Source organism: Miniopterus schreibersii, assembly GCF_964146895.1.
Source record: "Miniopterus schreibersii genome assembly, chromosome: 19".
Taxonomy (NCBI): Eukaryota; Metazoa; Chordata; class Mammalia; order Chiroptera; family Miniopteridae; genus Miniopterus; species Miniopterus schreibersii.
The window spans coordinates 26,206,039-26,232,405 of record NC_138119.1 but is presented as its reverse complement, the minus strand read 5'-3'; the positions used below and the strand labels follow the sequence as shown (position 1 = coordinate 26,232,405).

The 26,367-nt window shown below is 43.5% G+C and overlaps 1 protein-coding gene across 3 annotated transcripts in view; it reads left to right on the top strand.

Annotated features, from left to right (window-relative positions):
* DTL (denticleless E3 ubiquitin protein ligase homolog) overlaps positions 1-26,367 on the top strand; it is a 127,463-nt gene that overhangs the window by 57,514 nt on the left and 43,582 nt on the right. The window contains exon 16 of one of the 3 annotated variants that reach the window (XM_081122001.1): positions 921-937. The exons of the other annotated variants lie outside the window; for them this stretch is intronic. The gene's annotated coding sequence lies outside the window, so the exon portion shown is untranslated. Of the gene's footprint in view, positions 1-920; positions 938-26,367 lie in introns of those variants that run through there. 3 annotated transcript variants of the gene reach the window in all.

Below are 26,367 nucleotides of genomic sequence, written 5' to 3'. Positions count from 1 at the left end.
CCTCTCTACTGGATCCATCTTATGATTATTTAAATAAATTCATATCTCAATAATAAAAGAATCCCTGACACACATCCTCTGTCTGTGGCCTTCTTTTTCCACACAATCTAATTCCTCAAAATAGTTCTACTTTCTCACCTCCCATCTACTCTTCAACCCACTCCAATCTGGCTCTTGCTCTCAGACAGCTTTTGCCATGGTCATCAGTGGTATCCATGGTTATACAGTGGTCATCTTTTGGCCCTCATCTTGCCTCTTCAGCGTTTGATTCAGATGAATGGTTAAATGACCATTCCCTCTCTCTTTAAAAAAAAAATCTCTCTTTGGTTTCTATGATTCAACACACTTCTTGTGTAATTTCTATATCTTTAAACACTCTTCCTCAGTCTCTCTGCAGGCCCACCCTTCTCTTCCTAGCCATTAATTGTTAGAATTCAAGTTATAGAGTTCTCTATAAGTCTGTTTTTAAGTGCTTTAAACACTACACACTGGCCTGCCTTGTTAAAATGTTTAAATCAATGTGTTATAAATGTCTTCTTCATGTATCTGCAAAATTATTTCAATGCGTGCGTATTATGGATGTATCATAACTTATTTACTCAGTTGCCTGTTGTTGGTCATGTGAGTCATTCCTAATATTTTTACTTTTATAAATAGTACTATGTTAAACATCCTTATACAGTCCTTTTCACATGTGGCTAGATGAATGATGTTAATATTAATTACTACTCTCCAGTCAATAATAAATTGCTATGGGGAAATTTGGGATATTGGGAAAATATGCACTTAATGTTTTGAGTTCATTAGCATAGAAGACACTACCAAGGTTGTCCGCACAGCAGTACTATGCAGGACTGAATCTTAGGCAGAAGAAACTGGCTTGTTCTAGAGCGATGTATCTGCTATTTCTCTCTTCATAGCACTCACTGTGGGAGGTACCACCACAGATGAGAAGGGGTTCTGGCCAAGGCACTGCTCACTCTGGAAGTCACAGGCGATTTGCCTTACTCCCACCCTATACGTTGGCAGAGGAGTCAGTCCTGATGGTGCCAGATGGATCTCAAATGACTTCAGAGGACTCTGAGGACATGGACTGGTTAGAACAGTTTCCAGGGCCTGAGAGCAGTCCTGGAACTGATCTGTCAGGGCTGGACTTGGATGGCCACAGGACAAAACAGGTCAGCAGAAGTTCATGCCAGAAAAGCGGCAAGAGTAGGCTGATTGAGCAGGCTGGATGGGGCAGTCACGGGAGTGAGAATTGTGGGGATGGGGGAGAGGGAGAGTTGGCACAACCAACTCAAGGGTTCCTCTTTATCTCCCCAAATATTAATATTATTGGAGTGTCCCAGGGCTCAGTCCTTGGACTTCTCTATTCACACTCACTTCCAGAGACAGTTCCCAATTTTATATTTCTAGCCTGACCTCCAGCTTGAACACTTGTCTCATATATTTAACTGAAGAGTTGATGTCCTCGCTTGGATGTCTAAGAGGCATCTCAAGTTTACCATTTTAAAAACTAAACCCCTAATGTTATCTCCCGCCCACTCCCCAGTTCTGATCTAACCTCAGATAATGGCAAGGCCTCTGTGCTAGTATCAGGCCAAAAATTTGAAATCATCTTCCACATCTCTTTCTCACAACCTACCTCCAACTCATAACCCGGTCCTGTTTGCTTTCTCTTCAAAATGTATTCAGGTTTTGCTTCTACCCTTGAAAAACAGGACTTACTCTCTCACCATAAATAATGGAAAAACTGGATCGAAGATATGAAACAACTATTTCCAGACGTTAGATGAGAGGCAGTACAGGACTGTGATCCCTAAGGGAAGGGAAACAAATGAGGTGAGCCCTCAATTGTGGAAGCAGTTTTCAGATTGCTTAACCCCCCAATATGGCACCAGTGCAATTTTACAGATTGTTTAGGAAAAACCCTAACAGAGCCCAGTGGTCTTGCTGAGTTGAAGAGAAAGAAATTGTAGTTTGGGGAAGCTGACTTGGCTAGAATTCACTAGATAAATGCCAAAAAGGAAGGAGCTACAGGGAGGAAGAGCTTCATACAAGAAGTTGAGTTTTTGGCTGAATACAGTCTGTATGCATAAGGTGACACTTCACAAGGTCAAACCAAAGAACAACTGCTGGGGAAAGAACGGTTACCGGGGAGCTGTGAGCTGAAAAATTCCTAAAGCCCATGCAAGGCTGGGAATCATTCAAGTTCCCACCAGCCAGAGTAGAGAAGCCTTGTTGTAGCAGATTGTATTTTCCAAAGACGACTCAGTAGCTCCCACATGCTCTTCTACAATGTGACCTTGCCATTCCCACATCAAGAGGTAGAGTGTGCCCTGGCCAGGTAGCTCAGTTGGTTAGGGCGTCATCCCTATGCACCAGGATTGCAGGTTCAGTCCCCAGTCATGGCATATACAAGAATCAACCAATGAATGCATAAATAAGTGGAACAACTAATCTCTCTCTCTCAAAATCAATTTTTTTTTTTAAAAAAAAGTAAGTCTGGTTTCCTTGGAAGGCTTGTAACTGCTTCTACCAACTGAATACAGTAGTGCTGCCGTGCTGACTTGCAGGCTGGGCTGGAAAGGCTCTGTAGCTTGCAGACTCCCATGTCATCTACACCACCTGTCCCTCAGCTCACACGTGGCCACATGAGCATTCTGATCAGCTGACAGAGAAGGATGAAGCCACACTGAGTTCGTGGCTGGGTCAGGCCACAGGGGAACTGGCGCTGGGTGACAGCCCAGCCAGGGGTGGCCATGAAGAATGGGTGAGGCGAAATCTTCATGGGAGGCCAGCTTTCATGTCCCTGTCATTCTGTGAGCAAAGAGAAGCCACCTCAAGTAAGGAGTAGAAACTCACAGGTAGTGGTGAGTGGCTTGGCTGTGTTGGTCAGTGGTCTGGGAAGGGGAAAGACAGAAGGTGAGGGGCAAGGAGGCCTGGAGGAGAGGCATGCGGATAGACCAATGGAAGTGGGCTTGAAGCCTGAAGACCTTTTTACCATGTATCAGTGGCCACCAGAAAGCAGCTGCCACTAAACACCCAAGTGGACAGAATGACTCAGCCCACTGATGTCAGATAGCTTCTGTCATTGGCCACCTGAGTGCAAACTCCCAGTCACAAAGGCTAGTCCAGCTACTTTGGCCACAGATGACCAACCTGGTAGGAACAGAAACTGGTGCTCAGCACCCCTCATGGCACCATTCTTCAAGGACACGAGCCAGCCACTTGTGGCAAGTTGATTACACTGGGCCTTTTTCACTCTGGAGGAGGAGACAGTTTGTCTTGATTGGGATTAAAACATACTTAGTTAACTCAGAATGGATGATGGTCTTCCATGTAAAATGTAAAGCTATAAAAACTTTAGGAAAACAGTAGAAAATCTATGGGATCTAGGGCTAGGCAAAGAGTTCTTTGACTTCACACCAAAAGCATGATCCGTACAAGGAAAACTTGACAAATCTGATCTCAGCAAAAGTAAAAGCTTTGATTCCGTGGAAGACCCTGTGAGGAGGATAGAAAGACAAATGACAGTTAGGAGAAGATGTTGGCGAGGCGCGTGTCTGACGGGCTAGTGTCCAAAGGATGTGAAGAGCTCGAACGCTCAACAGGAACAATAAGTGCATGGAAAGGTGTTTAATATCATGAGCCATTAGCGAAATACAAACTAAAGTCACAATGAGATCTCTCTACACACTTGCTAAAATAAAAAGTAGTGACAACAAATGCTGATGCGGATGCAGAAAAACTGGATTACTCACACTGCTGACGGGAATGTAAATTGATACAGCTGCACTGGAAAACAGTTGGGCAGTTTCTTACAAAACGAAACATACAATTACCGTATGACCCAGCAGTTGCACTCTTAGGCATTTATCCCAGAGAAATTAAGATTTATGTTCACACAGAAACCTGTACACAGATGTTTATGGAAGCTTTATTCACTACTGCCAAAAACAAAGCAGCCCCAGATGTCCTTCAAACTGGTACATTTATACCATGGAATGCTCAGCAATAAAAAGCACAGACTACTGATGAACGTGACTTGGATGAATCTTAAGGGAATTATACTGAATTTAAAAAGCCAATTCCAAAGGTTATAGACTGTATGATTCCATTTAAAAAACATCTTTGAAATGAAAAATTTTAGAATGAAGAACAGATTAATGATTGTCGTGGGTTAGGAATGGGAGAAGGGAGAGGTGAGTGTGGTTATAAAAGACCAACACAGGGATCCTTGTGGAGATGGAACTATTCTGTGGTGCTGGATACCCACACAATAAAAATTATACAAAACAAACACATGTACACACACACACACAAATGAGTACAAGTAAAATTGGGGCAATCTGAATTGTATCCATGTCCATACCCTGGTTGTAACACTATACTATAGTTTTGCAAGATGTACCACTGAGAGAAACTGGGTAAAAGAGTACATAGGATCTCTGTTTTAATTTTTACAACTGCATGCGCATTTACAGTTATCAAAGATTGAATTTAAAAACAACATATTCCTGGTTGATAGTTCACATTTGGATTTGCCTCTCCTGCTTGCAGAGCCTTGGCCAACACCACAATCCAAAGGCTTACTGAGCATTAGATCTCCTGTCATGGGACCAAGCGTAACCTTGCCTCAGACCATGGGCCTCACTTTTCAGCAAAGGAGGTGTGGAGTGGTCACATGACCATGGTATTCCCTGGTCCTGTTTCATACCCAGAACCTGCTGGCGTGATAGAGTGGAGAAGCAGCTGCTTAAAGGTGCAGTTGAGGCACCAAAATGGAGTTGATATCTTGCAGTTGGGGTATTGTTCTCTAGGATGTAGTTTCATCCTAATCAATAGCCGTTATATGATACTGTGTCTCCAATAAGCAGAATACACAGGTCCAGGAAGTGAACCCGCTCACCATCACTCCAGTGACCTTGAGAAATTTTTGCTTCCAGTCCCTGCAACTCTAGGCTTTGTGGGTCTAGAGACCCGGTTCCCAAAGAGAGAATGCTACCAGGATGAGGTATAGTAGGATTTCCAGTAACCTTGAAGCCATTAGCTGCTCCCTGGTCACTTCAGAATCCTAAGGCCACGAGATGGGCAGACAAGGAAAGGATCACCACACTGGCCGAGGTGATTGACCTGATCATCAGGATGTGCTAGCCTGTATTACTGTGGGGACAGGGAAGAATATTGGCCCCCATGTGATCCACTGGGGTATCTCTGATACTCCCCCTCCCAATTAAAAAAGTGAATGGAAAAGTGCAGCCTTGATCTGAGAAGGGCATGGTGACACCACTGCTCAGATCCCTTAGGGATAAGGACCTGGGTCACACCAGCAGGTAAGCCACTTGAAACAGCAAAGGTGCTGACCAAAGACAAGGGGACTCTAGAATGGGTAGTATAGGAGGGAGGTTTTGAGTATTGGTTGTGGCCTCAAGACTAGCTGCAGTAGTGGGGACAAAGGTAGGGGTGGCTAGTTCATCCCACTAACCTTTCATAAGTTTCCCAAGCAAACAGACCAGCCAGCATCCTGGAGAAGGTGTTCCCAGATGGTGTGGATTTGAATGGCACAAGAGGTGGTTTGTAGTAGATACTATGGTGTGCAATCCAGGTCTCCCCTTCAGGGCTAAGACACTTTCCTTCAACTTCCAGGAGTGTTGCCTGTTGATGGCTCACAGCTGTATCCCTCTCTGGGCAATGCTGTCAGCTGAGGGAGCTTCCTTGACTCACTAGTACACCCACTAGGAAGCCCACATCCAAAAGCTAGTCAATGTGGGGCTACTGAGCCCCTGCCAGTGCTTCAGTTTGGGACATCTCTAAGAAGCATCTCAACATGTTCAAAACCAAACTCTTGGAGTCCTCACTAAACCTGTCCCCTTTCTCCATTTCAGTAAGTGCCAATTCCATGTTTCCAGTTGTCTATCCCAAAAGCTGGGGTTTCCCTTGACGCCTCTCTTTCTCTGGTTACCTGGACATCTCATATACCAGTAACCTTGTTGGCTCTACCTGCATATCCACAATTTCACCACTTCTCAGCACCACAACTGCGAACCCTCTGGTCCAAGTCCCTATAACACCTGGAACACACTATTGCCTCCTAACTGGCGTCCCTGCGATTGCACTTACTGTCTATTCCATGCAAGTAGCCAGGTGATCTAAGAACTGAGTCAGATCACGTCATTCCTCTAACAGATTTTTCCAATGTCTTCTCATCACACTTGGACTACAAGCTAAAATCTTGACAAGTCCCTACATCATCTGGCCCTGTGCCACCTGTCTGACCTCATCTCCTGCCACCCTGCCTCTCCTGGGTCCTGCTCCAGCCTCTGGCTTCCATGCGGTTCCTCAAGCACCCCTAGGATGCTTCTGCCTCGTGGTCTCTGTACTTGCCTCTCCTGCCTGGAATGCTATTCCCCCAGATGGCCACATGGCTGCATCCCTCATTTCCTTTGGGGCTCTGCTCCAATATCACCTTAAAGCCATGTTTCCTGACCATGTTATATGTAATGGCAAACTCCATTCCCACCTTATCACCACCCGCTCTCCCCACTTTGCTTAGCACTTACCACCTGACATAATTTTTTGGTTTCTTGTCTATTTCCCTCCACCAGAAGATAAGCTACAATTTTTTTTGTTCATAGCAGTATATCTCCAGTTCCTGTTACAGAGCTTGGCATGTAGTAGATACTCAAAAAAACGTTGGATGAACCAATAAAGTTTGCGATTTCAGCTTTCTCACTACCCCCCTCTACTCAAACAGCTACATCCTGAAATGCAGATACACTGAGACCTCCACTCGAAAACCAATTGTCATGTGCAGTGCACACCTTCACAGACCCAGTAAACACCTTAGGGGTAAAATGCCTCTTTGGTTATGAATTCACTGTCCTGAACCATCTTGATTGCAATGGGACTCCCAAGATTCAGGAAGAATGAAGAGGCCTGAGTCTGCAGGAATGGCTTGTGGCCTGACACCAGAGCCGACTTCTCCGCTAGGCACACCACCAGGACCCGTGAAACTTTTAGGGGCCCACAAAAAATTTCTAATTTTAATTTTTTTAATCTCACCAAGGATATGTTTTCCATTGATTTTTAAAGAGAGTGGGAAGGAGGGAGGAAGAGGGGAAAGAGAGAAACATCAGTGTGAGAGAAACAGAAACACATCAATTGGTTGCCTCCTGCTCTTGTCCTGGCTGGGGCAGAGACCAAACCTGCAACCAAGGCATGTGCCCTTGACCGGGAGTTGAACCCGAGACCATTTGGCCCACAGGTCGATGCTCTAACCCCTGGGCTAGAGCAATATTTTTTTTTAAATCAGAAGAAAAATGAATATGATAAGTAAATGATAAATCTAGCTTGGAAGTCATAATGGGCCCCTGCCTGACAGCTCACCTGAAAGGTTCTGGCTAATATCAAGTGCCAGCGGGACAGGGAGATGGAGAGGAGCTGATGTTCAAGCATGCCTTCTCATTTACCACCCAGCATAGTTTTTTAGTCCCATGCTATAGAGGGAAACTGAAGTTGTGAAAAGTTAAATGATTTTGCCAGGGCGATCTACCTAGTAAATGGCTCTGCTAAGATTTGAGCCTCGGACATCGGATACCAAGCCACAGGTTACCTTACCGCACTGCAGCTGCCAAATGGTGCCTGCAAAGCCTCAGGCACAGAGAGGCAGTTAGACACTTCTCTCAGATCTGCCTCTGCATGCCAGAGGCTGCCCTGCACTGGGTCCTGCCCCCCTGAGTCACCCCTGCTCCACCCTGCCCTTCAGGAACCCAAATTTCCCTCGTGTACCTCATCCCCAATGCCAAGCCCGTGCCCCACCCCTAGCTCTTAGTCTTAATCATGAAACTTTGGAGCAATAAGGTCAAATGGTAATACCCCACCCTATGACTGGGCAGGTCTGGCTCCCTCTCCTGCCTGTCAGTCCTTCCAAAGAACAGTAACTTGGCTTAAAAGAGCAGCCTGGGAGGGACTCATCCTTATTATTCCCACCACAGGCTGGGTGCCAAGTTCTCCCTGCTTAGGCCCATAAAAAGGTCTGCAAAGACTGAGCACCTCTTCTGGACACCTAATCCTTCCCAGCAAGCTCAGGGATAAGTTCTTTCCTGAGGTCCAAGCAGAGGTTCTCTAAGGGAGGCCCCTTATCGGTCTCCCCTCCATCTCCTGCCTTTATTTGGCAACCCCTCAAATAGGAGCAGTCAGGTAGTATTCAGTATCCAGGAGAGCTAGAAAGTGAGCATGGACTTGGGAACAGAAGAACCTAGTTGAATTCCAGCTCTGTGGAAAATAACTTCTCCAAACGTAAATGAAACTTGCTAAACAAAAAGAGAACAAAAGTTTCATAAACTGGTTAGCACAGAATCTGGACTAGAGTTGTACCAATAAATGTTAGTGATGTTTTATGCCTAGTATGCCTTCCACTCCAATTTGCCTGGTTTTGTGGTGGTCGTATTTCTGGGTTTCTCATTAATTCCTTACACAGTCATTGAACACTTAACTGTATTCGGCCACTGTGTGAGCATTGGAGATGTGATGTAAAACAGAAACCTTTGCCTTCTGAGGATCTTGCGCACTAATGGGAATTGCAGAGAAGTGAACAGTCCACTGCAGTATAGCATGGTAATTGTCCAGCTCTGGATCTCAGTCGATGGTAGAAAAGCAATTAGCCTTCAGAGATCATGTAGTGCATAGGTAAACAACAGGAAACCAAGTCCCATTAGTAAATAAGATGGACCAGGAGAAATAATAATTTGGCCATTTTATAAACTAGAAGGTATAGACCAACTGTTCCTGGCTATTCCATCTAAGAGAGAATCCCCTACTAGAGTCAAGGGATTTAGCCTTAAGAGTTTTCTAAAAAATGATAATTATTTGTATCAGGGCTGACTCTATAGTAAGTGGAGTAGGTTGCCAACCACATGTATATTCTGAGAGAAATGAGAGGGTGCCTCAGCCAAATACCAAAATGTTTCCTTGCATCACTTTCCTGGAAGTCCATCATTAGAGCCAGTCCTTAGGGACAGTTTAGCCCTCAGAATCCTCTTTTAAAGTCATATAGTCCAGAGAGATCAGCCTTTGCTCTGGCTGTTTCTTTCCTTAGGTTGCTCTTTTCCACATACTCAAATCGTATCTGTCATTCAGGCCTAGAGGACTTGCTCAGTGGTTTTGTTCCAGCCTGGCCTGCCCTCATCTTTGGGCTTTGTATTGCTGGTACAAGTCTGATCCAGCAGGTATGGCCTTGTGTGGCTTCTTGGTTGGATTCTGTGTGTGTGTATGTCTATCAATTATTGTTACATTACAAACCACCCCCAAACTGAGTGACTTAAAGTGACTGTTTACTCACAACTCTACCATATGGGCTGGGGTCTTTTGGGTAGGTCTTCAGCTGGTTGGCATCAGATATCTTATCTCATGCAGTTGTGGTTACCTATAGGCTTGACTGTGATGGGAGGATCCAAGAGGGCTTCATTCATGTGCCTGATACCTCAGCTGAGGAGATGAGAACAGCTGGCCCCTCTCTCCATGCAGTGTCTCATGCACCAGGGCCTCTCCACGGGGCCTCCTCTCCAGCAGGCTATCCTGGGCTTCCTTACAGCATGGTAGCTGAGTTCCAAAAGGGAACATTTCAAGAAATAGAGCCCCAATGTGCACACACTTCTCCACTTGCTTCATGTTTGTTAATGTCTTATTGGCCAAGGAAGTCACATAAGCAACCCCACAGTCAGTATAGAAAAGGACTTCGAAAGGGTTTGAGTAGTGGGAGGTATGGTTATTGGGGATCTGGGGAGGAGTTGCTAAAGTCTACCACAGTTCATAAACATTTAGATTAGAGATTGCATCTTTATTTTTGGAAATTTTCATATTTACCAGCATAGTCTAGGGTATATTGGTAGGTGCTCAGTAAATATTTGTTGACTGATGAGTGGTGTCTATAATTAACAGCCAGCAAAGCTCTGTAGGGTGGGCCTTGCAGGCAAGAGCTGAAGGTTGCTCCATGAGGAAAGCAGAGGCCTGGAAGGAAAGGTGATTGAAAACCAAATACAAATGGGTAGATTTTGGTGACTTAACTAGTGCCCTCCCCCCATTGACTTTTAAGGCATAAAACTTGGAAGTAGATAAATATGAGAAAACAAAGTATGCCCAGCTTATCACTGTGTTAGGCCTCATAGAAGATACAGAAGAAAACAGGGCCTTTGAGGTCTTTGAAGAAACAAGAAATAAAAACCGGAAAACTTAAATATCACAAGGTCTGATAATGTCCTTAACACAGCACATATCACATCGGAAGAAACAGGATATAGTCAGCAAATGAAAGATAGGTTAGTCTAGAGATCGGCAAACTACAACCCGCAGACCAAATCCAGCCCTCCATCTGTTTTTGTGAATAAAGTTTTATTGTAACACAGCCATGCTCATTTGTTTACAGGTTATCCATGGCTGCTTTTGTACTATAATAGCAGAATTAAATAGTTGCAACAAAAACCTGCAGGCCTAAAATGCGTACTGCCTGGCCCTTTGCAGAAAGTTTGCCAACTCAAGTGAGTCTAATGAATGCTTCCTTAGACTCAGCAAAATTGGTGCCACTTTTCTCAATGGAGGAGAAGGTAGGTGAGTGCCAGGTTTGATGAAATACATTGTGCTCAACCATAAATAGTTCTGGTCCTAGAGGAAAATAGTGTTTTGGGGGGGACCCCTAGCAAAGAAGGATTTTTGTTGATAAACAATAATGTCAGGCCCTGGGCCCCTGTTTGGATAAGTGCTCCAGGTATTTCCTCCTGGCCTTCTCCCCTTCCCATTACCCTGTCTGTGCATGCTCCTCCACATTTTTGTCCTGAGGTGGAGCAAGCTGTCCAGATACTGAAGTTAGACATCAGGGAGTCATTGACAAGGTGGATGTACTTTCCACATGGAGATTGTATATGTATATGTATATGTATATGTATATGTATATGTATATGTATATGTATATGTATATGTATATGTATATGTATATGTATATGTATACACACACACACACATATAGGCCCATAGGAGGAAAGGGAGCATCTAACTATAAGGAGAAACAGCTTGATACCTTAAACCTTGTTTCTTTAGCTTATGTGGGTCTCCAAAGGTCACCTTGGTCATTCCCCGATGTCCAGACTGTATTGATTTTAAATAAGCTTATAGATCTAATACACGCGCCTCACTGTACCCCACACCCACATACCTAAAAATATAACAGCTGACTTATCTACAGGCACAGTAGGCACAGTGCTGAGGGCCCTTATTTTAGGAGCCAAAAAACACACACCACACCTGTAATTTTAAATTTTTTTTAACTAGAAAAAGGAATGTGACAATAATGGATATATAATAATGAATCCAGCCTGGATTATACTCACCTTTATATCAATTATATAAAGTATAATTTTTAATATATCTTATGGTAGAAGGGCCCACAAAGGCAAAAGTGCCAAGGGCTAGTGAAAGCCATAACGCAGCCCAGTCTTTCTTAGGAAACATGTTTCAGGGCCCACAAACTTCATGGAGAGTGGGTTCTCAAGATCTGAGTGGGTTCTTCCCAATTGCTGCTGTGACCAAGTCCTCCTTTGGCCCAGTCCTTGAGAGAACTGAACACAGCTGCCTTTGACCTTGAGTCAGAATAAAGGACAGAAAAGCTCTCTGCGAAGGCAGTAGAGACCTGCAGCTAGGAAGGAGGAATCTGGTGGTGATTCAACTGACTGCAAGACCTGGAACGGCCAGACTGCAGAGCAGTGCGCCTGCCACTGTGTATCCATGGTTTGGGCAGAGCAGAGCCCAGCCCACACCCTCCGTGAATAAATATTGCTCAGGCCCAAGCCTGTTGACTGAGGAAGTTGTGGTTCCTTCACCTTTCCCTGGGCAGTGCAGATGGCTCTGGGGGAGCTGCACTCCAGCTAAGAGCTCTCCAAGAGGGAGCTGCAAATTGGAATTTGCTTTCAAACTTTGGTCACTGCCGCCCTATGTGCTTCTCTTCTCAGGAGCCAAGGATTCCGTTTGTTGATTAACCAGCTGCTTTTATTTCCCTCCAGAACTCTTCCTATTTCCCTTTGTTTCTCCCTTCACGGGGTTTCTTCTTGGAAGGTGGGGAAGAGTGATGTTTGCTTTCCTTAAAGTCAGGGCAGCTGGTGCTACTTAAAATGGAACTTAAAATTTACCTAGATGGTCTTCGTTATGGGCTGAATTATTTCCCCAAACAAGATACCCTGAAGTCCTAATCCTCAGTGCTTCAGAACATTCCTTTATTTGGAAATAGGGTCTTTGGAGATGATATCATGTCGAGATGGTGTAATACTGGAGTAAGGTGGGCCCCTCATCCAATATGACTGGTTTTCTTCTGAAAAGAACGCCATGTGAAGAGACAGAGACCGGCAACGTGAAGACAGTCATGGGAAGACAGAAGCAGAGAGAGGAGTTATGCTGTCAGGAGCCAAGGAAGCCTGGAACCACCGGAAGCTGGAAGAGGCAAGGACAGATTGTCTCTTAGAGGCTTCAGGGAGGAGCATGACCCTGCCGGCACCTTGATTTCACCTCCAGAACTGTGAAAGAATAAATTCTCTTGTTTTAAGCCACTGGTTTGTGGTACTTTGTTCTTGCAGCCCTAGGAAACTAATAATAGTCTTCAAAACAATCCACACAGCTGGAGTCTCAAGAACAAACATTTTACTTCTCAAAGTTCCTTCTCTATTATCTTGTTTTAGCCTCATGGTTACTTTGTGACACAAGGCAGATTTTATTCTTCATTTTACAGATGCCAAATCTGTAGCTTGGGATGTAAAGTCATTTCCCCAAGTCATACATAAATATCTCTGTGACTTAGAAGAGCAATGACTAATAGAAATTCCAACTCAGCTCCTCCCTGGCTAGATGTCCACGGCCATCAGTGAGCAGCCTAACCCTGGGGTATCTAAACATTGGAATTTCAACTACTTTCTTTTCCTTTACTTTCTTTTCAAGAGCATTAAAAATCACCTGCCATCTACTATCAACATCATTTTATAAAAGAAAAAGCATTTTCACATTACAAACAGGGAAAGACCATCATGTCAGAATAAAGGGCATGTCTTTTTAAATTAAATACATTTCGTTTATTTTTTAAACTCACAACTTTGCCCTTATTTTCTTCGTTTTTCAGAAGACTGACGTATCAGGATTGGCATTTGGGAACCACTTCTGAAATCCCTCTGGCCTCATTCACCTTATCAGAGGGTGTTAGATTTCCCCTTAGTTCCTTCCACCTCTTAACATTTTATGGTTTTCTGACTCAAGCCCAGATCCTCTTCCTACTAACTCGGCTGGAAATGGGAGCCCCTGGGTCTGGGCAATGATGGCCAGAATGCCCTGGGCAGAGGAGCTGGTTGAATGAACATCCAGATTCTATCCCGAGACCAACTGTACCTTGCCTTACTCTGAGAGAGAGTGACCAAGGGTTGTTTCGGTGGCATCGGGTATACAGCAGGAAGAACTGATTTCCTCTTAGGATCCTTTGTATTTGAGGCAAAACAGCTTGTATTTGATGTGCAAACTGCAGCCTGCTTTCTCCCTTCCTGTCCCTCCTGCCATCATGCTGGTTCCAGTTGGCTTAGCTTTCACCCTGAGCCAGAGGGCTCCTTGGCTCTCCAGGCCATCAGTACCTCCCCTGCTGCTATAGGTCACAGTTTGGAAAAGCAGCCTGGAGAATCCATTGCATCCACCGCCCACCACAGGCTGCCACTGAGCCAAGCCTGAAGCTTGAATATGCCCCACAGCTAAAGTCAATGATTTTATTATCGATGATGATAATAATCCTTTGCACACTGGTTTTAAAGAAGCCTTTTAATCTAGAATCTTTTTGGTATAACATCAGGGCTCAGGAAAATCTTCATGAAAGAGATAGGACTAGAAGGGTACTCTGTGTAGGGGTTCAGAATGAGTCACCCCAAGAAGTGCCTCTGTGGAATGAAGATTATTTTAAGCCAAGGCAACTGAGACCCTGTGGGCTCAAGAGAAACTTCTGCACCCTCTCCCTCCCCTTTAACTATCTAGAAGAATTTAAATTAGGGGTCTTGCCCAACCGGGCGTGGCTCAGCAGTTGAGCGTCGACCTAGGATCCAGGTGATCAGGGTTCGATTCCCGGTCAGGGCACATGCCCGGGTTGTGGGCTTGATCAATGACTCTCTCATCATTGATGTTTCTGTCTCTCTCTCCCTCGCCTTTCCTCTCTCTGAAATCAATAAAGATATATTAAAAATAAATAAATAAATAAATAAATAAATAAATAAATAAATAAATAAATAAATAAATAAAAAATAAGTAAGTAAGTAAGTAAGTAAATTAGGGGTCTTGCTCATAATCAGAGATTATCAGAGATGACCTTTTTGACCTATCTATATGACAGGGCAAACTTCTAATTACTGAAAATCTGCTCTTCTTATCTAAGTACAATGACTTTCCTCTCTGAAGTCCCAAGGCACCTTACCTCATCTTTAGCTCAGAATGCCAAACATACCTCATTTTAACTCTCTGTCCTGAACCTCTTGTGTATGTGGGTTTCCCATACGTACATACGTATAATTAAATTGGATTATTTTCTCAGGTTAATCTATCTCATGTCAACTTAGTTGGACCACCTGAAGGAACCTTGAAGGGCAGAGGAATATTTTTTTCTCCCCCACACCTAGAAAGATGGGGAGTAGGAGTGGGAAGGATGTGGGTGGGGCATGACCAGAGAACAGTCTCGAGGGGGAAAGGAGCAGGGGTATTTAGAGCTGAGAAGAGCCCTGCCTGAAGCGGGTGCTGAATTCCCATAAGGAGAAGGCATGTGGAGATCTCACAGGCTTCTGAGGCAGACAGACTTGGTCAAACCCCAGTTTAGCCACTGACTAGTGTTATTTGTCCCCCATCTCCTGCCCCCTCACTCTGAAGGAAAGCTCTCCAAGGCCAGAAAAGCTAAGTAAGTGGTCATGAGCAGTAGGGAAAGGGGAGGAACATAATGAGTCTGACAAGGATTCTTTTTATTAAAAAGTTGTTCAGGGAACAAACTACCGACACCCTCTCAATCTTTTGAACCGGTTGTTTTGGTCCCTCCTTTTCCCCAAGAGAATTTTCAGGGTGACAAAAATCCTTGGAAAGCAATACGTCTTCAGACAGACTTGGGCCATTTGACCGAAGCACCAAGCCAAAGAACTGTCCTTCCCCCTTGCTCTCAGGCAGGGTCCACAATCAGGACTGAGGAAATGACCTTTTCTCAGGAAGTGGGTGGACAAATGACCTAAAATTCAACCCTTCACTTCTTGGAAGGAACTTATCATCTAGAGGAGGAAAGCTTTAAAATGTGCTCCTTTTCCACTGTAGAAGGAAAAAGGAGTGGGAAGAGCAATTTACTGTCCTGCAGTAGATTTTGGATATAGAGGAGAAATATTTTCTACCAAAGGGCACCTGTTCCCTCCAATCTGAGTAGAGAATTTGCAGCTCTAAAGAGACCCTTCTCTGGAAAATTGAGCCTCTACTTTTATAATTGTCCCCATTGGAAACCTGGAGGGATTTTTATCCCATGTGATATTGATGTGTCTATTTATTTACTCTATTTTGTTTTTCCATCACCTCCTATTGCAATGATTGAGATTCAGACTCAGTAGTATGTGAGAATATGAGGCTGGGGCTGAGAGGGGAGAGACTGGTGAGGAAACTGACCCAAGAACCGGAGGAAGATTGGGCGCAAACTCCTAATTAAAATGTGTTTGACTTTCCGTGACTTTATTTGAATTTGAAATTTTATTATGAAGGTAATATATGTAATGGGTCAACTCTGTGTTTTTATTATAAAAGTAACGTGAGTGCGTAGTGTAGAATATAAAATGAATCTAAGTACCTAGTGTTGGAGTTGTTCTCTTTCTAAGATTCGACTGATCAGCTCCTTAGATAGTCTAATAAAAAAGCATTCATGCATATGTAGCTACGAGAATGTATTTTTTTCCTAAAACACACACACAAATGGAATCATGCTAGGCATGTTGTTATACATCTTGCTCCTTTCACCTAAAAATCTTCCCCAGAGACCATTCTTTATCAGTAGTATAGTCCAGAGATTTTCTAACTTTCTCATCTCATGGCAGGCACATAAACTAATTACTAAAATTCTGCTGCACACCAAAAAAATATATTTTTTGCCAATCTGACAAAAAAATTGGTATAATTTTAATTCATTCACAATGGACTGCTATTGTTGTGTTGGCTATTGACCTTTTTTTATTTGACTATCTAAGGGAAAAGAGGTTAGTGCCCTAGTAAAACAGATACCACATGTTTTAAAAATCCTTTCGGCACACTGGTTGAAAATTGCTGGTCTAGTCATATGTTCTCATTTGCCTGGGGTAGTTCTGGTTTATACCTTCTATTCTGTATAATTATCAATAGAATCCCTTTCCACTCTCAAAAGTATCCTGATTTGGATAAATCTCCTGGTCATTCTACTTAGCAGGTCCATGGATCTGCCTTTTTGCTTTTAATGCATTTCATGGAAGGGCACAGCACAGATACCTCAAATATAACTAATCACCCACTTGGCAGTGTTGTGATCGAAGAACTGGAGAGGAACACAGAGGATCTAGGCTGGAACGGTGGGGCCCTCTTTCCCTCCCCAGTGTTAGTATAGCATTTAGCACATTAAAAGTGCTGTAAACATGAGCTGAATAAATGAACAAAGTAGTGAATCCCGCATTTATCCTAGTTCTAGTTATAACAGAGACTCCTGGGTAGTTCTAGAGCCAGCAGAGCATATTGTATTACATTCTGGGGACCCTCCCAGTGCAAGGAATTTCACACTGTGCCTACAGAATACCCTAGTCTCCAAAGAAACTACATTTCAATTCCAAGTAGTTGTACCACAATCATAAACACAACCACAAAGGAATGGAAACAAACCACCAAAACACTGAGTAGGAAGCCCAACTCCTCTCAACCAGCGGAGGAGAGCTTTTCTCATCAGAGGATTACACCTGCTCCGGATCTTGCCAGCAGAATAGAAAGCAAACCCAGGGAAGCCAGGCTGGCACCAAGTGAGAACCCAGTGGGGCCAAACAGGAAGGTGCCTGGAGGAGGAGAGAGGCCAGGGATTAGTGGTGGTAGGAGGTTGAACCAATTCCACTGTCTTCAAGGGATATGATTGCACGGTCCAGTGAGTCATACAATTCAGGCATATCATACAATTTGAACCAGAGATAATAAGAATAACAATTGACTTTTATGGAGCAATCACTGAGTACCAGGCACTATGTTAAGCAGTCTTTAACATAAGCTCAGTTACTCCCCACAAGCAGCCCAGACAGTTCCCTGGGCAGGGAGGTAATCCAGTCCCACCAAATACACACAAGCCAGAGTCATCTGGGAAGCTTGCAAAAGACAGCTTCTGGGTCCCCCTCAGACTCACTGAGTCAGAATTTCTAAGAGCAGGGTCCAGAAATCTGTATTTTAACCTATATTTTAAAGTCTCTATTTTTCAAAAAGTCACCCTCAATTCACACTCACTTATCTATTGAATACAAATAGGCCCAAAGAAAATGCAAATGTTAAAATAACCAAGGACCCTGCATTGGCTTGTTCTCAAACTGCTTTCATTTAACCCCAGCTCTACCTGGTCCTAAATTCATGACTGACATCCCAGAGCTTTGGGCCAGTGGAATTGGTTTTTCTACACACTACACTCAGTCTTTGAATCTGAGCCAGTCCCCAAGTCCTTGGATGAAATTGACTCTTTGACATTTCGTGCTACCTCAGATGGTTATGTCCTCCCACCCCGGCCTTTTTTTGCATCCAGTCAAAGTAGTGCCCAGTCCCGTTAGTGAGGATTGGGGAGGGGACACTTTGGACTCGGGGTACCAACAATCAGAGCATTATACAGTAAGACAAGGCTACTACAAGACATGGAGCAACCAAAGGCTTGATATCTACTTCCTGTTAGGAGAGGAATGAATCCCTTCTCAGTCCTCAGCCCACAGATTTGAGGGTGCGAGTGAGAAGGAGAATGCAAGGCCTGAGCTTGAAGGTAGAGCTAGAACCATCTCAACAGGGCCCCCAGGTTCTGAATCCTGTTCATGAACCTTCCTTCTCCTACATCAGTAACCACCTCCACCAACCCCTGTCACTGGTCTTTACCACAGACAAACACCTCTGCTCATTCTTGGCAGCCACCCACGACCCACAGACAAAAATAGACCAGCTGGCCCCTGCAAGCACTTTGCTTTCACTGATGGGAAACAAACGCCCATTTGGTTTACTTTCCCTTCAAAAGTCCAGGAAGCCTCTTGACAGAAGATATTGGGAAGGTTTAGTAAAGGCCAAGGGTTTAAGTCCTGAAACCTAAACCATTTGACAGGCCCTGTGAAGGTGATGAAAGCCAAGAAACTTATGGTCATGTTGAAACTCTTATACTCTGTGGCTCATTCACTGGATGTGGTAAGACATCAGGGTTGCTTAGATGCCAAAAAATATTCAACTACCATGAGGCACCTTTGTGCCCCACAGAAGAAGGAACTTTCTAATAGATCTAGCCTTCCATCAATTGAAAAGTTGGCCCTGGGAGGTGTGAAGTCATTTCCATTGGATGCAACTTCAGCTCATCTGTCATCCTTGCCATGGGTGTGAGGTTGGAGCAGGATGACCTTTAATATGTCTTCCAATCTCTTATTCCATGACTCTGGTCATCATCACCATAAACTTTGAAGGCTTGGCTGGGCAGCTTTTTCAAATGGGGCTTCTGGTAGAATATAGAGAAAAAATAAGCTCAGAAAAGGCATAGTTGAGAATCTGAACTAGTCATGTTCTATGGGATATTCCTGCAAAACTCTATTTTTGGAAATTTCAGCCATTGAGAATCCAGGCAGCCTCACCTCTGAGAAGCATCTGCTAATCAGTTCTCTTTTCTAAAATGGTCAGGTTCAGTCTTGCACATCTCTTCCCTCTGTCTTGGATCACTCTGACCCCAGTTATCTGCATGTATTTCTCCCCTTTCTTTCAATTATTTGCTCAATTGTCACAGTCATAGTGAGACCTTCCTAGATCAGCACACCTTTCTGCATATCATCCTGTTTAGCCTGCCTTTTCATTATAGTGTTTAAACCATTTATATTTTGTATAATTATTGATGCAGCCGGATTTAAGTCTTGCTATTTATTTTCAATTTGTCCCATGTGTTCTCTGTTCCTTTTTACCTCCTTTCCTGCTTTCTTTTGCATTAAGAAAAAAAAAATTTTTAGTGCTCCATTTTACTTTCTCTATTGGCATTTTAGCTATTCACTTTTGCTTGATAATTGTAATGCTTGGTCTGGAAATTATATGCATCCATAACTTATCACAGGTTTATCTTGAAATAAGATTATAATATTTATATCATTTTAAGTATAAGTTAAGAAACATACAATAATGTACTTATATTTATCCCCTTTCTGGCTTTTGTGGTATCGTTGTAATACATTTAATTATTTCTACATATGTTATAAGCCCCACAAGTTGTTAATTTTCAGTTGAAGTCAATTGTATGGACTCATAGATTTTAATTTTATTCAATGAATTATAATCTATTACTATTATTTTTTTGACCTTCAAACTGTCCCACGTTTGGCCAGTAGGAATCCCTTCAAGTTATCGCCTGTATCCTTTTTGGTATGTCTCCATCGTTCTTTTGAGTACTTTGTCACTTTTGGTAACAGGCTCTAGGCTCATCTTATACTTTCCTGCCTTTGCTCTGAAATCATTTCTCCAAGGAGCCTTGATTTCTTTTAGTGGAAGGTGATATTCATAAGCCAGGATCTGAGTAATCAGTGTGCTCGTCGCTACTGGGGTGTCATTCATTGCTTCTAGGCCCCTGTGCTTTGGGTGGACAGAGCTCGGATATATTTATGTACATATGTATATTCAGGGGTTGACAAAAGTAGGGGTACAGTTGTGAGTACACGAAACAGTTTATTCTTGTACTATTTATTGATGATTGGATTGTTTTCCATACGAACTACTGTAAACCTACTTTTGCCCACCCCTGTATGTGCACGTGCACATCTGTATCTATGTCCATATCTACCTGTTGAAAACCATGGGTTTTCACCAGTACCTCCCCTTGCAATCTAACATCACAGGGTTTATTTTAGCTTTCCCCTTTCTATATTTGTAGCTTCCTTCACTAACAGTGAGAAAAATGGCTTTCATTATCTTCATTATATTACATATTTGCTTAATCACATATTTGCTCCCAATGTTCTGGCTGCACTGGGGCCAGTCCTAGGTCCTGTAGTCCCACTGATTACCACCAGTGACATCAGGGCTAAATCCTTCCTTAGCCCCTCTAATCCCTGCTGGCCGTGTTGGAACAAAGTCTTAGACCTTGGTGAAGGGCTCAGTAGAGCCCACATAGAAGCGGGTGAGATGGCTGGATTGATCCAAGGCTGATGATCTATTAAGAAAATACGACGGGGAAATCAGGGATCTTGGATGCTAAGAATGCCAGAGGATATGCCATGCGTTTCGGGCAGGATGTAGAAGAAAAATATGCCAAGAGGTGTGCTGAATAGGTTTAAAAAATAAATGGAGGGGTGGAAGCACTGGAGATCTTGATAAAATCAGAGAATGGGTATGGTGGGAGCTAAGCTCTCTGGAGAACCCAGTCATTTCCAACCAGCCAGCCAAATGTCTGATTGTATCTACACATGAACTGGGCCATAGTGAGACCTGGTTCCATTGGAACTTTTACTGTCAAGTGGGTCACATCCGGGAGAATTGTCATTAAATGGACATTTTTCCAAACAGGGATTACAGGTGCTTCCCCTCCAGTAAATTAAATCCCTAATAACAGAAGTAAAGGAAGCACATGTATACTCATACACAGACTGAATATAATACTGGCCCCCAATCAAAAATCATCAGGAAGTCAGACTTCAAGGCAAGCCCCTGTCCTGAAATGACTCACGATCAAACAGCAGGGGTATCAAAGAGAAAAGGCGTAGATGGCGCTTTTGCCAGTTTCTGAACCCAGAAGCCATGGGGTTCTGAGAGACCAACTGGATGAGTTAATATCTAAATAAGTAAATAAACAAACGTGAGCTGGGCCTTGCCGACTTAGTAGGATTTCTGTAAATAAGAGGGAGGAGTGGAATTCATGTGGAAAGCAACTCAGTCAAGGATCCAGAACAAGCCACGAGGGCGCCAGACTATGGGACAAAACAGTGGATACATCTGCTACACTGGAGGTGACGCAGGTCAGGGCCATGGCAGAGTCACGTCCAGCGCCAGGTGCTTGCTGCCACTGGCAGTGTCTCTGTGTGTCGGTTTCCTCCGACACCCCCTATGGCGGGGCCCTGCTCAGAAGACAGCCGAGCTGGGTTCAGTAATAGCCATGAACTCCCTCAACCTCCTGTCTCCGCACCTTCAAATTATTGCATTTATACCTACTCGCCTCCTCTTTCCTCCCCAGTCACAGGGAGACGTGTCCTGTCCAAGGCTAATTCCTCAAACCGCACTCATGGTCCCTGCCCTTCTCCCCCTCAGACCCGCCGTTGCCTCCATTCTCACCCTCAACTCCTTTCAGGCTCTTTCCCAAAAGCCAAGAACAGGCACATGGCTGTCCCATCATGAGCACGTGAAACATCCATCCTATACCCTCCAGCTGTTCCCTTTTCTTAAGCTTTCCTTTGAGAGCAAAGCTTATTTTTGTGTTAAGTATCCATTTTACATGTTTCACTAATTATTAAAGTAGTACATGTTCATTACAGGATATTTTTACATAAGAGCTTTATAATCTCGCCACTCATCTTGGGGTTTCCACGTGTCTATATCTACGTCTGCATTTAATAGCGGACATTTTACTGAGTGTTCCTGTGTCCCAGGCTCACCGTGACCCAGGGAGGGACTTACCACAGGTGCACATCGAGTCAGTGGCACAGTCCAGATTCAGTCCCGGGAAGCCTGGCTCCAGAACACAAGCTCTTAAATCAGCTCTTTATGCCTCTAATTTATACCAGGATCAGAATCATATATGTGAGCATTTTTTAATATCACAAAATGTTTTATAAAAGTGATTTCTAAGACAAAACCAAGATTTTTGATATAATGGCTTGTCATCATCCATGCAGTTGTCAACCCATCGCACTTTGCCCTCCACCGCTCAACAGACATGACCCCACAAGGGTTAAATTAAAGGTAAACTGTGATGCTGAATGCAATGGACACTTTAGGACCTTCTCTTTCTTGACTCCTCAGCAATATTTGGCACCCTTGTCCCTTCCTTCCTTCTGTCATTGAGTCAATAGATATTTATTGAGCACCAACTGTGCACCAAGCCCAGAGCTAAGTACCAGAAACTTCCTCCTCTGTTGATTTCCGGGACATACTCTCTTTAGCTTTGCTTTCTTCTCTGAGCATGTTTTCTTAGTCGCAAGCTCCCTGGCCCTCTGTCCTCTGGGCCTCAGCCCCACGCTGGGGTCTTCACCGGTGTTCCTCGGCTCTGGCTGTGCCTCAGAATCACCTGCAATATGTGCCCAGAGCCTCTGATTTGGAGGGGAGCCAGCACGTCAATATTTTAAAGATGTTCCATGTCCTTCACTTCACAGATGCTTTTCCTTCTGTGTTCCTCTTCCTGGGGGTGGCAGGCCCCTCCATCCACTTGTTTAAGCTCGAACACTTGCTTTCTCATCCGCTTCCCACTAATCACTACGTTACAGTGATTCCACCTCTACATTATATTGACTCTACCGCCCTACTATTTTTTAAATTTTTCTACATCTCTCCATCTCCATTGTCATTACCTGCATGCAACCCCTCATCATTTCTTACCTGGATTATTAAAATGCCCTCCTAATTGACCTTTCCTCACTCCAATTTTTTTTTTTTTGCTATTTTTTTTTTGTTTCACAGTACAAATAGCTATGTTGTCTTTTTCCTGATTATATAAATAATACAAGATCAATATAAAAATGAAAACAATCATATGAATATAAGGAAGAAAGAAATTATTACCTGAAATCTCACTACCCTGAAATACCCCATTCCTCTATCAACTTTTTGTAAATTGATTTTCTAGGGAGAGAGAGAGAGAGATTGTCCCCACTGATTTATGCGCTCGTTGGTTGATTCTTACACGTGCCCCACCGGGGGTTGAATGCGCAACCTTGGCGTGTCAGGACCAGGATGACGCTCTAACCAACTAGCTACCTGGCTGGGGCCCTCCGCTGACTTTAATGATCATCCTTTTGGGCACCTTTTTATGTGGATCAATCTTACAAGAAAGGGGTCTAAACCTTGTCCCCTCTTGGGATCCAGATGCCACAGGATGGCCCTAAGGGAGGAATCATCTTAAGTAGGAACAAAGCGGGCCTGGAAAGAGTGAATATATAATTGTAAACAAATGGGATAGTATCATAATGCTATTTCATTTTGAATATGAGGCACCTTTACTGTAAATTTTTTTCCACACCTTCTCTCCTGTCTCTACTGCCTACACTCCCAGCCCAGCCCAGATACTCAATGCTAAGAAATTGGAATGTATACTTTCACACTTTTGCTTCATGCCCATGTAATCATATATTATGTTTGGCTGCTCATAATAGTGACCCAAGCACAGAAGGTTAATCACTGGAGGGTTTACTCTTGTGTGTTTGAAGTCCAGGGCTCCACAAAGCGACCAGGGAGGCAGCTTCCTTCAAACTGTCTGCTTTGCAATCTTTGCACTGTGATATCCCCAAAGCCATAAAAATGACTGTCCATGTGCCAGCTACTGTATTCTTACTTCAGATAGGAAAAGGGGAGGGCAAGGAGCAACAGAATTTCACTGCTCTATCCAAAACTTTCACTTATATCTCATTGGCCACTCCTATCTGCAAGCCAGGATGGGAAACACACACACACACACACACACACACACACACACACACACACACACACACACACACACACACACACACACACACACGGTTCCAGGATTTTGTTTTGCTGTTAGTAGATGTCTTTATTTTCTGAAAATCAGATCAGAGTACATCTACAACTCTGCATACAGCCATTCCCACTTAATCACCCTTCATGGAAACACTTGCAAGTCAATTAGTATAGACCTAACTTATATTTTTAAATGGCTTCATAATTGCCCTGGCCAGTGTGGCTCAGTTGGCCAGAGCATGGTCCGGTTCACTGAAGGGTTGCGGGCTCTATTTCCAGTCAGGGCACAAGCCCGGGTTGCTGGTTTGATCCCCCGTCAGGGCATGTGTGGGAGGCAATGGATCTGTGTTTTGCTCTCACATTGATATTTCTCTCTCTCTCTCCCTCTCCCTTCCTCTCTCTTAAAAAAATTAATATAAATAAATGCCTACATAATTCCCCATGGTATGTGCACACTACAATTTATTCAGTCATCCCCCTAATGATAGGTGTTCTCTTTGTTTTCAGTGTTTTTCCAACCACAAAATAATGCAGTAGTAATTACCTTTGTACATGTATCCTTTGTGTGGTGCTTTTATTTCTAGGCTAAATTCCTAGTAGTGGGATTGCTGGGTTGAAGAGCATATTTATTAAGCTTTTATAGTCTTTGCCAGATTGCAATAAAAGTTCACATTTTAGCTAGCAATGTATGAGCAGCTCCTTTCCTCTTCATTTTCACCAATAGTAGGTGTTACCATTCATATTAATTTTTACCAATCTGAAGGGTGTAAAGTGATATTATTATATTGTTACTTTTTCATTAGCATCTTTTAAATATATTTATTGGACATTTAGATTTTCTCTTTTATGAATTGCACATTTAATATCATTTACCCATACCTACTAGGTTTGTCTTCTCTAATCAGTTTCTGAAAGCTCTTTGTATATTATGAATATTAATCATTAATTGGTATAGTGCAATTAGTATACTAATATACTCCATAAAAACTTTATTGGATCCACTTTATCTACAGAATAAAATCCAAGTACTTCAACAAAACCAGGTGTGTCGTCTGAGCAGGAGATGGTGTTCAGATAACTTTGAGAAGAACAGTCAGGCAACTCCCTTCTTTCTGTGTATCCATTTACATCCACTGATTTACACAGAAGTTGAACAGTGCAGCCTGTGAGAAACAGTCTGAACCTTGTTCTAGGTTGGATGTCAGTCTTTTGATGGACTGGGGTGGCTCTGAGGGAGATATGATAATAACTTAGGCTTGAGAACTAAGTCATCATAGAGAAGAAGGCATCTGGCCATTGACTCAAATCCAGCATTTGGGCCAAAGTGCTCGAGGGGAATGGTGTTCTGGGCTCACCGTGGAATTTGTGTCAAACCCTGGAACTTGTATCACCTGGTCACTTTGGCAGCACATGTGGCTCCTGGAAGAAAGGGGGCCTGTGAGGAAGTTGAGATGGTGTCAAGCAGCCTTGCTGCAGAAACCTTATTTGAACGGTAGCCAGTAAGAGCATTTTCCTTCACACTTTGCTAGAGCAGTGGCAATAATCTCCCATCTTCAGATGCAGCAGTGATGCTCCAATTGCAACATAGGAAGCTCAGTAAACTGCTAGGTATCTGTGCCATTGATAGGAGAAATATCCCAGCCCTGTGTTGACATCCTTGTTAAAGCATTAAGTCCTGGGGCTGCAGAATTACAGCTGGCTTACATGGTAGCAAGTGATAACCTAGATTGATTCATTGAAACATGGAAGTACTCCCGAGTCCCCTAAATACTTGGTGGAAAAGACCCTGAAAATAACTTTGATTTCCTGCAAGGATCTTGACTTCCTTCACTCAAGCTGGTGGGCTGCAGAGCTTGTGGGAGCTGGGTACTGATGCTAGAGGGATTGCCTCTACACACGCTGACTGGTGAAAGTGGTCGCTTTTATTCTCACTGTATACCTGGTGACCCTGGCCTACCTCTCCGGCTCCATCGTCTGCATTTTCTCTCTTCCTCTCTGGATATGTTAAACACACATTTTCTCGAGTAGTAAATTCCTCCAAACATCATACTTTATTTTTCTACTAAAACCTTGTAGATGCTGCTCTCTCGTCCGGAAACATGCAACCCTCAGCTACATTATTTATGGGCTAGCTCCTGTCAGCCACTACCTTCTTCAGGAAGCCCTCCTTGATTTCTCCAATCCCGAGGGCTTGAGGTCCCTCCTTAATGTTCTCATGGTATTCTGCATGCCCCCGTCCCTCACTCCTTCTGTCAGAGTGTGAGCTAGTTTCTTCAGCATTGAGGGCAGTGGCTGACATATGATTCAGAAATGCTTGTTAAATGAGGAAGTTAATGAATGAAAACTTAAAAGTCCACATGTGCTCAATGCTGCACTCATTTCTTCTAAGAGAAATGAAGGGTACATCCCCTGTCCTCAAGGGACTGATAATCCAGTTGAGGAGACAGAGGG